The sequence below is a fragment of the Vespula pensylvanica genome, chromosome 18 (assembly GCF_014466175.1).
Source record: "Vespula pensylvanica isolate Volc-1 chromosome 18, ASM1446617v1, whole genome shotgun sequence".
NCBI classification, from domain to species: domain Eukaryota; kingdom Metazoa; phylum Arthropoda; class Insecta; order Hymenoptera; family Vespidae; genus Vespula; species Vespula pensylvanica.
Genome location: NC_057702.1, coordinates 2,695,472 through 2,710,471, shown reverse-complemented (window position 1 = coordinate 2,710,471; position 15,000 = coordinate 2,695,472). Strand labels below are relative to the sequence as shown.

Below are 15,000 nucleotides of genomic sequence, written 5' to 3'. Positions count from 1 at the left end.
ACGCGATGGAAAATTGGAAGAGAAAGAGAGAGAGAGAGAGAGAGAGAGAGAGAGAGAACGGTGTCTTCTACTTTGACAAAGAATAGGATGCTGACGACATCAAGGGGAAAGGAAGGTAGTATATACGTTCTCTCGAGAGTTAACGCGAGAATGGACGCAACCAGGACGATCGATCTGGAGGAACTGTACCGGGGGTCTTATCGCGACTCAGCAAACTGCTTCCCGATAACAGCTCCGTTCGTTTGGAAAACCAATGACCCTAATCACCCTCCTCTCCTATCGATATATACGTATGTAGTACGCGAATACTATACGATGGGAGTTCGATTTTCACAAAGATTTATCTGACATCGAAATATAAACGTCAGTGAATCCATTGTTAGTAATTCTGATCTTTTAAAGGGACTACTTAGCATTTTATTAAATTTTTGATTTTAGGGATGATCGAGAGATGAAATAAGAAGAATGAGAAGAGGGAGGGAGGGAGAGAGAGAGAGAGAGATTGGTTAAAAAGAGACGTGTATAACGTACACACGAAGAAAAACACAGAGATATGAAGTTACGCATTCCGCGTGCTCGCTCGTGTCTATGGTGACCGTGACTGTATCTGCGTCGGAGGAAGAGACACATTATACTTAATCTACCTCTGGCTCCGCTCTGCTCCGCTCGTACTCCTACTTCGTGTTTCGCGAGCGTGATGCGAAAGAGAACCGGAGGAATGAAGGGAGGTAAAGAGAGAGAGAGAGAGAGAGAGAGTATAAAGCAGATCGGAGCCAGTGACTCATTCCTACCGCGTTCAAAACACTTTTACGCCCGGTATATATGTACGTATGTATGTGTAGTATTGTATGTAATGTTACCGCTTTACGTGCCCACATATCGCGTTTATAAACTCGAAGAAGAGAGACAAGTGCATATTGCGAGAGACAAGGAAAAAAGAAAAAAAGAGTAGGAGAGACAAAAAAAAAAAAGAAAAGAACGACAGATATACGATTTACGTTTATGGTATTTTAATGACTTAACTGATAACTTTGTGTACGTAAGAATGAGAGAAATTAATGATATCTCCTAATCTCTTTATCTTAATTTTTGTTTTCTTATTTCGCTATACGTAGAGACGTAGAGACGGAAAAAGACAGAGAGAAAGAGCTAGACTAACAGACAGACAGACAGACAGACAGACAGACAGAGAGATAGAAAGAGAGGGATTAAAATTTGCGATATAGATAAAACATGTCATAAAAAAAGAAAAGAGAGAAAAGAAAAGAAAAAAGTATTACTTCGATATTTAAATTCACGATGAAAATCCAAACTGAAATTAAAATGATCGATATATTTTATTAAATATATAATACATAATAAATATGTTTTATAAATGTGTATTATATATTACTAAAATTATTTATATCGATATGTATATTTTAATATATTATATATATATATATATATGTGTATGTATGCATATATGTATACAGATGAGCGTACACGCAACCACTTTAATTTTACTTTGAATTTTAATCGTGAAATCAACATATATATACATACATACATACATACATACATACATACATACATACATACATACATACATATACATATTTATACACATCGATAATTTAAAATTATTAATCCGTAATAGATGTAAAGGAAGAGAGAAAGAGAGACAGAAAGAAAGAAAAAAAAAAAGAAAAATGCCCCGAAACGAGGACGCACCTGTGTATGCACAGAAACGATCAAACTAAAATAATGTATACTATTACACATCGACCAAGAATCATTGACAATATAGAAAAAAATAAAATTTGCCAGAGAGAAAGAGAAGAAATAAAAAAAAAAAATAAAAAAATAAAAAGAAGAGACAGACAAAGAGACAGTCAGACAGACAGAGAGACAAACAAACAGATAGACAGATAAATAGATAGATAAATAGGTAAATAGATAGACAGGTAGTGGGCGTGTAGTTTCGACTCAGGAACAACCATTTAACCGACTCGAACATTAGCTCTCTGGCTTGCAACGATGCCTGGTATCACACACAATGTTAGATGAAACATTAGGCCAATGTTAGGCACGATGTGAGAGTGAAATGTACGATTGAAATGGTCGAACGAACTTTGCTTGCTTGCTTGCTTGCTTGCTTGCTTGCTTGTTCGCACTCATGCATACACATACACAAACACATATACACGCATACATGCACACACGCATCCGAGGTTATTGTGCATCATTAAGGCGCGTTAACAGCGACGTTTCTAATACATACATACATCATACATACATATATACATATATATATATACAGATATACGACAACTTAAGGTCAGGTGTACGAGAAAGACGTCAACGTTCTGACCTCCTCATCGAAAGCTTCTTCTTTTATTAAAAATCCTATTAATTATTCAATAATAATAATAGTAATAATAATAATAATTATTATTATTATTATTATTATTAGTTGATCACACGATTATCTCGATTCTATTATTACTGTTTTGTTTCAATAAATAATAATTAATTATGAGAATAATAATTAATTATTAAAATAATTCGTATAAAATATTTAATTTATTCTCAATGATTTATTATCGATTGATCAATTTTTTTTTTTTTTATTATTGATAAGAAATGATTGGATAGTAATTAATTGGAAATTATGCGATATAAGATGTTACGATAAAAATTGTATAGAATTATATAAGAGTTGATTTAAATAAGGATTGAAAGAATCTTGTATAAGAAATAGAAAATAGTAATTATATGCAAGTTATAAATATAAATAGAAAAGCTAGTTATAGTTTCATTAAACTTTTATTCTTGTTCGTTTGTTTGTTTGTTTGTTTGTTTTTTTTTTTTAATCTCTCAACTTGCAAATTTATGCACAATGCCAACACGTGTAAGTTTTTTTACTGAAATCCTTCATTCTTTACGATCCAACAGGCATAATCTAAAAATATCCGATGTTCAAATATGTGTCTCCGTTTGTTGCGCTAAGTTTCGAGTATATAATTCGAATGAGAAGATAACTTTTGTAAAGACTTTTCAACTTATAGCGTGGTTCAATTAATTTCAATTTAATTCAATTAAAATAATAAGATCCTTCGACTTTTTCTTTCTTTTTACCAACGATCGAACGAAAAGCAAGTAAATTAGAAATTTTTTAACGTGGAACATCTATTAAGATTGAAATAATTAAAATGATATTTTGATAATACTTAAGAATTCATATAAAATTTAGGATATTAGAGCAATAAGTGAGATTAAAGAAATAAATATTACAAGGATGAGAGACTCAGAGAGAACGTACGTTATCAAATTACGTTAATTATCTAAAACGAAAACGCTTCAATGAAATTAATATAATAATGTTAATTTTTCTAAATTCTTTTTCTTTTTCTTTTTCCTTTTTTTTTTTTCCTTTTTTTTTTCACGTAACTCCCATTTGACTTTTCACGATGAGACCCGATAAAATTCCCCTGGTCCGACTTATCTAACATTCGTGCAGGAGGATAGAGGAAATATATTTCCAAGATTAAGGAAGAAATTAAGATGCTGGTGTAGAGGTATAATCTCTTCCTCTTAATTTTTTCGGTCCTCGAAGACTTGGTGACTTAACGAACTTAAATTAACGGAGATAAATTAATATAAAAAATATATATATATATATATATTCATTACTTTTTTTATCGATATCACCCTTTCGAGGAATTTCGTTGAAATCGAAGAAACGAAAAAAGAAATGAATAAGTAAATAGAAAAATTGCATAAAAAAAAAGAAATAGAGAAAGAAAAAAAAATCTAAAGTCTGATTCTCTGATATTGAAAGAACAAGCAAACAAACAAACAAACAAACAAAATCTAAATTCGAAGAACACAGTTTGTAATTCTCGTATTCGGAGAGAATAAAAAACAGTGAAAAACGAAAAAGAAATATATTCGATTTCGAGAAGGAAACTATCGATAGAAATTCGTTTATATGGCAACAATACCAACAAATTTCTAATTCCAATGTATTACTTTAATTAATTCGTAGAATAATTAAAGTGATCCTATAAATAGATGCTTCGTAATCGATATTCTCTTTCAAAGTTAACTTCTTTTTCTTGTATTTCCTTAAACGCGAGAAAACGTGATGAATATTTTAGAAAGAGATGGAAATAAAGAAATATAAAGATAGAGATTGACAGATAAAAAGATATAGAGATAGATAGATAGATAGATAGATAGATAGATAGATAGATAGATAGATATGTATAAAGACGAAGCAGAAACTTAACAAGACAAGACTAACGAACCAACTTCGAGCTCGCATCTTTCATCGCTTCACGGATGGTACGTGAATGCATAGGAACGAGAGAGCGTGCTTTAACTAAGCTAATTAGAACTAACGAGTTTGCAAATCGTTTCAAAAGCGGTCGTCGCTCCGCGAAATATTTCTTAACGCGTTATAGTCAGTCAAAACGTAGATATAGTCTTTCAAAGTACGAGCTTAAGTAACTTAAGAACGCCCTATATCCCTTTTATTCGTCTTCCTTTTAAATAAAAAGAAACAGATTAAAAAAGAAAAAAAAAAAAAAGAAACAATATTCAAAAGAGACGAAGAAAAATAGTAGAAGATGAAAATTATAAAGAAGGGAGTAAGGAAAATGATAAGACGAGATGTACGGATTTACGTCGAATCTAAGTTAGTTGTTAAGTCGAGTCAAACTCGATGAGATCGATCGTACGTTTTAAATAGACGAATTCCAACGAATTTAATCATCGATCGTAATTATTCGCTCGCTCGACAAATAAAAAATTAAAAAATTGTTGAAAAATAAAAGAATAAAAAATTGTCGTTCGAACGCTATTAGTGCAAACAACAAGTTTTGCTCGAGCTGGAAAAAAGAAAAAAAAAAAAAAGAGAGAAAAAAGAAGGTAGGGGAAGAAGTAAATGACTTATAGTTTGCACAAACATAGTTCAAAGATATTATCGTTGATCGCGCGTGACCAGAAAACTAAGTGGAAGAGAAAGAAAGAATTAGATAGATAGATAGATAGATAGAGAAAGAGAGAGAGAGAGAGAGAGAGAGACTGCACAACGCAAAGCTTTCGTTCGTTCGTGTTCTTACGTAACGTTTCCATTAGCATCATCGATGTATAGGTACAGTATTATTACGCTAGAAGAGAATCGATATAAAGTAAATTCCTCGAGCAAACGATAACACATTGATAAAGCACGAGTCGGTGTCTTTTACTTGGCATTGTCGTTTCGTTCAAATGAAATTCTTCTTCGTTCGAGAATGTGAGAAGTTAGGGAGGGGATGGAGATGAGAAGAGAGGGGTATACATCGTTGAAGTGGATATAAATGGGAGTTGGGAGTTTTCGAAAAATTGTTATTTCAAAATTGAAATTTCGTACTAGCAAACAAACGTGTACGTATATATATATATATATATATATATATTTTTTTTTTTCGATAAGATAAACAATCTGCTTTCCCTTTGTATGAAATTTTATTTAAAAAAGAAGAAAAGAATTGAATATTCGTTTGAAGTCAAAAAGAAAAAAATTATACATATATATATATATATATATATATGTATGTATGTATGTATGTATGTATATATTTTCATCGAGAACCCTTTCGCTGTTACATTCGACGAAATATAAAAAAGCGCGTCTCGTCGAGGATTCATCGTGAATCGATTGAAGTGGACGAAGTTTTCTGGTTTTCCAGGAGTTATTTATCAGACGAGAAATGAAATGAAATGAAAAGAAAGAAGGGAAGGGAGGGAAAAATGAATGGAAGGAAGAAAAGACATAAATAAAAGAAAAAAATAAAATAAAATAAAATAAAGAGGAAAGGAGCCAAGTGAGAATTAGAGGCATAAAAGCGATGATTTGCACTCGCTCTGCCGTCAAAAGAAAAAGGAAAAAAAAAAAAAAAAACAAGAAAGAAAGAAAAAAAAATAAAGAGAGAGAGAGAGAGAGAGAGAGAGAGAGTCCTTAAGCACGCAATTGCACAAACTCTCGACCGTTTCTCGTCCGAGAAGGAAAAAATAAAATAAAATAAAATAAAATAAAATAAAATAGAGAGAAAAAATAATTAAAGAATTTAACGAAAAGAAATTATTTGATGGAAAAGAAGAGTAGATGATATTTTTATTTCCTCTTCTTTTCGTTTTTCTCTCTTCTGTCCAAAGAATCTCGTCGTATCGTTAAGTATGAAGAAACCTCCATCGTCCCTGATGTCCCTCCCCCTCCCACCCCCTCCCGCTAATAATAGAAAGTTGTATGATGGTCTAAAGTAGTAGAATGGGCGAGGCTCCTCGATCGATTCATATCGAAGTACCTACCTATCTGGTACGTGGAAGGCGTTAATGCGATCCCTAGCGACTATTCCCTTCCTTCTTGGCTGCGTTCCGAAGTACGTAATTAAGAGCAGTCTCTATTTACTTGGCACTCGACTAAATTTACTCGAATCCCTCGTCGCCTCGGCTCGAATCGTTTTCCACGGTCAAGATATTTTCTTTATATTTCACGTAGAAAAACAACGAGGATAAGAGTTACTAAGAGAATAAAAAAGAGAGAGAAAGAAAGAAAGAAAGAAAGAAAGAAAGAAAGAAAGAAAGAGAGAAAAAATATATATATCGAACGTGTTCGTCTCTATCAAGATCTATGAAACCACTGTATATATCTAAACGTTTACGAGATATAAAAATAAAAAACTAAAATGACAACAACAACAAAAAATATATCGAACGTGTTCGCGTCTATCCAGATCTATGAAAACACTGTACGTACCAAAAATTTTCTCTACACCTCCCTCCTCCCTCCCTTCCTCTCCTTTAAACTTTTTATTACGTTCTTTGAAAAAAAAAAATAAAATAAAAAACAAACAAATTAATAAATGAATAATAAATAAATAAATAAATAAATAATATTGAGAAGGTCGTATGGAAGGGTCTCTTTTTTTGTTTTTTTCCCTCGTAACGTTCTATATCCATCTACTCGTGTTTACATATGTTTTACATAAGTACATGGACGTGTGCATAGGTATACGCATTTATCAATTCTCCAATAAGCGTCCATGGAATACAATCGTTACGTTAATGCATCCTCGATCCTACTTCACCTTCGACCTTTTCAAAGTATCCATTCGAGATACATTCGACCTTTCTCATTCAATCCTATTCCAAGGCATCCTTTTGATTCCCTACGAAAACATATCCTTAAACCTTCTCTCTCTCTCTCTCTCTCTTTCTCTCTATCTCTATCTCTATCTCTATCTCTCTCATCCTTCCTTCTCTCTCAAAGCCTTAATCCCTACTATCTAATCCATGTATAAACTATATAACCCTATTCACCTTACTCCTACTTTGCTTCGTCAATCGAAAAATACGAAAAAGGGAGGCAAAATGGAAATATACAAATATGCATTTTCTATTTGCTATTTTCTTATTCTTAAATTTTTGTTCTTCTTCTTTTTTTTTTTTTTTTTTTTTTTTTTCTTTTCATTTAATCTTCTCTTTAAGCACCGATGCTTATCACAAGTTTCATTAATCAAATACAAAGAACACGAATTAAATGAGTTTCTCCCACGTTTATCGTCGTACTTACACACGTAGATGGATGTGTATGTGTGTGTATGTGTGTGGGTATTTGTAAACGATGAATTCTTATCTATGCTATACTACTTTGAAAACCTCGGATTAAATGGTATGAAGGAGAAAGAATGAAAAAAAAAAAGAAAAAAAGAAAAAGAAAAAGAAAGAAAGAAAGAAAAAGGTGTTGCGATAAAAATACTTTTTTTTTCTCCCTCTTTCATCCGCAAACTCTACGATTTGAATTTCATATTTTATCGTACGAGCGAATGCAGATAAACGAACGAAATTGTTTCATACGAAAGAATATATAAACCGGAGGTATGTCCTATGTATGTATATACGTAAGTAAAAAAATTCGATTTAACGAAATGGATGAAATAAAATTCTGAATAAAATATAACAAGGTGAATGTCGAGGAAGAATAAGAAGAAGATGAAGAAAAATAAAATAGAATAAAAAAAAAAAAAAAAGTAGAAAAAAATTCTTGGGTAATATTAAGAGAGAGAGAGAAAAAAAATAGATTCTTTTTTGTTCATCCAATTCTTTTCTCCTTTCTATTTTTTCCTTATTCTTCTTCTTCTTCTTTTTATTATTATTATTATTATTATTATTATTATTATTATTATTATTATAAGAAATATTCTGATTAGACAATTCGAGAAAAAAGAAAGAAAAAAGAAATGAACTTGACAAGTATCTGAATGATATTAGAAAAAAAAAGGAAAAAATCGATCACTACTCTCTCGAGATTTTTATCTTGAATTTTCCTTTTTCTTCGCGCTGTAAAGAACTTTCCGATTATATGATCGAAAGAAAAAAAGACGAAAAAAAAGAGAGAGAGAGAGAGAGAGAGAGAAAAAAAGAAACTGGAAAAATTCGAAAAAAAGTCGGAGATCGATCCGATCGATTCGTAAATATAAAAATATATATATATAAAAAAAAATAAAAGGAAAACATAAAAAAAAAAAAAAAACGTAAGTAACTTTTGAAACGTCCTGTAGTTTCGATTGGGTGGTAGAACAACGACGTTGTCGAGTACACGCAGAAAAAATGTTCACTTTGACGAAGGACGACGGACGTTCTTCATCTTTTAAAAAAGGAACAAGTAGCAGTAGCAGCAACAACAACAGCAAGTAACAACGGGTAGAGATCTTGTAGGTGAACTCGAACAACGTTTTCATACTACTCTACGAGCACCACCTTTGACCTACTTTACTTATCCCATTAACGTACGCGATGGATAACCTTTGCGCTTGCAACGCATAACGATATTAAAATAGCGCTAATTTGTAAACTGACGATCGAGAGGAAGGATCTAGCTGTAGCTAAATATGACGTGGTGTATGCGTCTATATACATAGATATGGATATAGATATATTAGATGCATATATAAATATATTATATAACGTTGCATCTGTGCGCGCGTTTGTACGCGTATATACGTTCACGGATACATATACGTTATGTATACTCTCTCTCTCTCTCTCTCTCTCTCTCTCTCTCTCTCTCTCTCTCTCTCTCTCTCTCTCTGTCTCTCTCTCTGTCTCTCTCTTTCTCTCTGTATATATATGTGTGTGTGTGTGTGTGTGTATGTGTTTGCTCGAGCTCCGAGCTGGAATATAAATTATCTCGAGCATCCGTCCATCCAAATTTATCTCTCGACTGGTTCACAATATCTCCAACGATATTATTTCGAGAGACTTTACCCTTTTCGATGCAAACAGTTTAAAAATGATTTTTATATATATATATATCTCTTTCTTTCTCTTTCTATCTGTCTCTCTTTCTCTTTCTTTATGTATATATATATTGTATAGAATATCTTTATGTGTATATATATATATATACATATATATAAAAGTGAGTACCTATTAGGAAAACCATTAACCTAACAAAGTTTTTCCTTTCTTTTTCCTAGTTTTCGAAACGTCTAGCTACGCAGAGTAGAGATAACCTAGAAGGGTCGATCGAACGAAATTCAATTTACCTTTGGTCCTGGAAAAGTGCTGGGTAAATCGATCCAACCTTCCACGGCATCCGGCGCTCGCGCGTTAAGAAAATGCGCGCAAAAAGAAAAAAAAAAAAAAATTATGAAAAAAAGAAGAGAACGAAGAATATATGAAACGATATATATATATATATAATCCTAACGATAGTCGTTGAATAATCGTTTCGAATAAAGGTAATCATAGATTAATTATAAATTAATCAACCTTCCAAAAAGACGTACCAGTATCAAATCCAATTCCGACGGATACCGTATTCGTGATAATACTCAACAATGGCAGACACTAACAATAAAAAACTAACGATCCAGAGTTAGACGAGCGAAAATAATTAATCGGAAACTACTCGAGAAGGTGGGTGGTGGGTGGTGGAGGATACATCTTTCGATTCGTCCGATATTTTCTTAATAATAACACACAGAAAAGAAGAAATAAATAAGTTAAGAGACGAATAAAAATTAATAAAATACAATAAAATAAAATAAAATAAAATAAAATAAAATAAAATATATGCACGTATATATAAGAAAGAGAAAGAGGACGATCTTCTCTATTCTCTCTCTCTCTCTCTCTCTGTCTCTCTCGTCGTACTTCATTCGGTGAAAGAAAAGAAAAGAAAAAACTTCGCGTGGAAGCTTGCAAGCTCTCTCGAGCCATTTCGACCTTCTTTCGTAGTACATAGGTCGGTGCAATGGCCAGGCTACGTAGTCGAATGTCTACGTAGGTGGCGCTCACGCTAATCAGCGTGTGCAACCTGAAAGCACGGAAATAAGGAAGCAAGAAAGAGGGGTAGTAGGTAGGTAGATAGAGAGAGAAAGAAATAGAGAGAATGAGAAAGAAAGAGAGAGAGAGAGAGAGAGAGAGTGAGGAGAAAGGAAAGAAGGCAAGGAAAGAAGGGAATAAATAGGTGAAAGAAGGGTGAGAAAGAAAAATAACTGAATAAAAGGAGAAAATGAGGAAGGAGGAAAAGAGAGAGAAAGAATTTAGACTAAGCTAGACGATAAAAGAGAAAGAGAGAGAGAGAGAAATGAAAGAATTTAAGAAGAAGCTCGTAGATAAGAGAGAGAAAGAGAAGAGAAGTTAGACGAAGCTCAACGAGAAAAGAGAAAGAGAGAGAAAGAGAGAAAGACTGTGGATGGTCAAAGAGGGGTTGGAAAAAGGGTCGAGGGGAGAAATGGTGGTCGAAAGAGTGGGGATGGGGTTGTATCGACCGCGCCGCACTGCGGGGCTTTATCCCCTCCCCCACACCCGTTCACCACACCTCCCACCCTCTCTAGCTCTCGACCATCGCGACGAACCCCGCCTGGACGTGTCCACGAGAACGCATCTCCTTTTCTATGATAATTCTCTTTTCCTCCCTACGGTCAGTAACACACACACACACACACTCCTCTCTCTCTCTCTCTCTCTCTCTCTCTCTTTCTTTTTTTCTGTTGCTCTCCTATGAAAAATCTGAGCCTGGATACCGGAAACTCTAAAAGGAAGAAAAAAGAAGGTCTTATCCCTTTTCCGCATTTTCTATTTCGATTTTATTGCTAAGAGGAGAGCTTGAGAAATAGAGATAGATGGATAGATAGAAAGAAATAAAAAAAGAAGGAATATCAATCGATTTCTTTTTACGATACTGACGAATGTTCTTCGAAATCGTCGATGATATATAAATAATAAATATATAAATAATATAATAAAATTATTGAATCCTTCGGAATGTGTATGTATGTATGTGTGTGTTCGATAATTTGATGTTCCTATCGAATCGATATATATCGTCGAACCTCGGAACTAACTACGGCGCAATCTCGATTTATACGTCGTCAAAACTAACGTTCGAAGTACGTATCTACATCGAACAAAATCTACAAATCTCTCAGATAAATATCATTCATATACTTTTGTATCCGAATACGTATACATATATATCTCGCAAAAGAGACAAGAAATACAATATCTTGTTCTCGAGTTGGACTATTTAATGATCCAGCTTACGTAACACGTCCAGTGTACTCCGAAGAGAATAAATACGGAAAGGGAAGAGACGCGATGATAAAACGTAGAGAAAAAGATCGACGCAACAATGACGACAAACCGTATAGAAAAAACAATGATTAAAAAATAAAAAGAAAAAGAGGGAAAAAACGAAGAGAGAGAAAAAAAAGGAAGAGAAAAATCTAAACCAAATATTTTTGAGTAACGAGGGTAAGTGGGTGGCTGGGTGGTGGTGGTAGCTCAAAAAAAAAACAAAAAAAAAAGAAAAGAATATAATAAATCTTGTTCGATTTAATGGAAGGAGACTCCCCTTGAGTTTGGTATGACGGAAATTGTAGAAAGCATGGCTCGTTTTATAGGTTCCACTTCGATTGAAAAGATGGTGGGGTAGGAAAGGATAGCTCGCGCGCACGGAGTTAAAAGGGGTGATAGTGGTGATGGTGGTGGTAGTGGTGGTGGTGGTGGTGGTGGTAGTGGTGGTAGTAGTGGTGGTAGTGGTAGTGGTGATGGTGGTGGTGGTGGTGGTACGTGCTTGGTCCGGTCAAAAGCGACCAATAAAGATTCACCTAGGTTAGGAGAGGGATGATGAAACGGGACGGGAGGACTCGAAGCGAATGTAATTACGTTCTTCGCTTATTCGGGCCCCTTTTTCGTACGTCTATCGAGAAAAAATTTGAAATGTCGAACGTCGATACGTTCGTGTGTGCATTATACTCCTTTTCTCTTTCTCTTTCTCTTTTTCTATCTCTCTTTGATCACGCACGCGCCGAACTCGTATATTCCATAGAACGAACGTACTCGTTTCTTTACCTTTGTCAATACGATATTGTCGACAAATCAAATTTTTCTTTCTTTGAGAAAAATGATGAAAAGATTCTGTATTATTTATTACGATTATTATTGTTATTATTTATTTATTTATTTATTTTTTCTTTTCTTTTCTTTTCTTTCCTATTCTTCTCTTCTCTTTGTACATACATACATACATACATACATACATACATACATACATACATACATACATACATACGTACGTACGTACGTACATACATACATACATATATGTATGTATATATCGATAGAAATTTTTCTTTCTTCCTAGTAGTAGTAGTAGTCGGTAGTTTTCGTCATCGTCTTAGTCGTGCTTACATATTGTAGAAGCGAATAAACGCGGGAGCGTAGAGAGCGAGCTCATTTGTGGAGCGACCGAGTTGTTAAACTGAAAGGACGGAAATTAATCGGTCACATCGGTCACGTCTGGACTATTGCTTCTCTCTCTCTCTCTCTCTCTCTCTCTCTCTCTCTCTCTCTGTCTTGTACGCTTTGTACATCGAACTACTTCCCTTTGGCTGGGTTGAAATGACGATCGACACGTAAAAAACTCGTTCATTCCATACGTGCATACGTATCTATATATATATATATATATATATATATATATATATATATATATCTGTGTGTATGTGAGTGGATACGTTACACGTCCTACAAGTATATGTAAAAATTGATGATACGACGTAAACGAGAATAACGTCGAAATTCAGCCAAGTTTCGGCGACATAGTCGAGCGCTTATCTTACAAGGTTGGGAGGAAAGAGGGTGGTGAGAAAAGGAGAAGATTAGAAAAGATGTTTCCAACTTATAAAATGAGTCGAATTCGTTATACGAAAGTATTGGAAACTTTTAGCGATCGGGAAAATCGAGTATGTGTTCGTACGTGCGTATATATGGTGCGTGCACTTATATATATATATATATATATATATATATATATATATGTATGTGCAATATGCATAGAAACTTAGCTCGATTCTGTCGCTGACACTCGGCTTTAAATTTCGTTTCGATTTTTTTTTCTTCTTTTTTCTTATTTTTTCTAGACCTCTACATCTCTCGAGTCCGAATGAAAAAGTAGAGAAAGGAAAATAAAAGAAAAAAAGAAAAAAAAAGGAAAAAGAGAAAAAGAAAAGTAAAGCAGGATAAAGTATGAGAATACTTTCGTCGATTTCGAAATCGATCGAATGATTTATTTATTTGCCTTTCCGATAGCGAACGTTCGCGCCATATATAGTTCGTAAGTTCGTTAGGAGGAAATTGTGCACCGTAGTTAATAAAAGGTAACCCTCGATACGCACCTCGAACGATAGAATGGAAATATATGATATATACGTATGTATAAATGTGTGTTTGCATTTGTATGTACATATATATATTTGTGTGTGTATGTGTATATATATATATATATAGATATATAGATATATATATAGATACATACGTATATATACGTGTTTATAACAGGCATGGTTGCAATAGAAATAATTAACCGTTCGCATCTGTACACCATCGTTAAGACAATATTATGATTTTCTTCCTTTTGCTTTGGTATTGTTTGATCTATTGAATGGTCCGGTAATCATAAATGCATAATAACGTTTATGTTTTAGACGTATGACTGTCTATGTATATATGTATGTATTTATACAGCTACGAATACGTATACACGTACGTATATTTTTCTAATGAAATTAATCACTCCCAGTATTATTATATGATATATATATATATATATTTTTTTTTTTTTTCGAGTAGATATATATATTTTTATCGAGTAGATTAATATTTTCACTGGAACGTATAATAATCGATAGGAACGTGAAAAACGACGCGAGTTAAAATCGAAGAAAATGAAGGGTGGAATAGGGAGGAGAGAAAGAAAAAAGAAAGAAAAAAGAAAAGAAAAAGATTACACTTCGATAACATTATCGTCTTCGTTTCAGTCTAGTAATCCATATCGTTTAAAAATGGTAATTTAATCCGGTGCACGGACTCCAATTTAGTTTACTTCGTTTTAAGATATTCTATCGAACGCTCGTTTTACGATGATCGTTAGAAAAATCGATCGATTATTTTCTCTTATACATTATTTTCATTCGATCGGGATTTTCTTAATTTCTGGAAGAAACTCCATTTCAATTCGACGAGTATATCCTTTTATTTTCGAACTGAATAAACGATGATGATGATGATGATGATGATGATGATGATGACGACGACGACGATGACGATGATGATGATAAAAAGTATAAAAGAAACTCGAGTAGACGTAAATGCAACGTCGAATCGTCTCTCGCATATAATTGCATCCCAACGTTCCCCGCGAAATAAGTCAGGAAGAAATTTAATTAAAATAGTCGGAACGTTTTGCAAGAAAATTTGATTTCGAGATGGCAATTTCCTACTGCAAATGGGATCTCCATTACTACTTTAAAAACAGTTCTTCCCATACTAGATTTTGTTTGCTGTGAAATAAAAAGAATTTGTACGAAGGAACGTTACACGACAGACTAAAGATCGTAAGTCAAATATCGTATAACTGTACGACGAATGATGATGTAAAGAGTGTCGATTGTAAAAAAAAAA

General features: G+C 33.5%; 2 protein-coding genes across 6 annotated transcripts in view; both read right to left on the bottom strand.

Moving 5' to 3' along the window:
* Positions 1–15,000, bottom strand: part of LOC122635380 (sodium/potassium-transporting ATPase subunit alpha) — an 82,732-nt gene that overhangs the window by 59,844 nt on the left and 7,888 nt on the right. The gene's annotated exons all lie outside the window — the stretch shown is intronic.
* Positions 12,850–15,000, bottom strand: part of LOC122635386 (zinc finger protein-like 1) — a 22,884-nt gene continuing 20,733 nt past the window's right edge. Inside the window, exon 4 of the mRNA XM_043825560.1 lies at positions 12,850–12,891. The gene's annotated coding sequence lies outside the window, so the exon portion shown is untranslated. The remainder of the gene's footprint in view (positions 12,892–15,000) is intronic.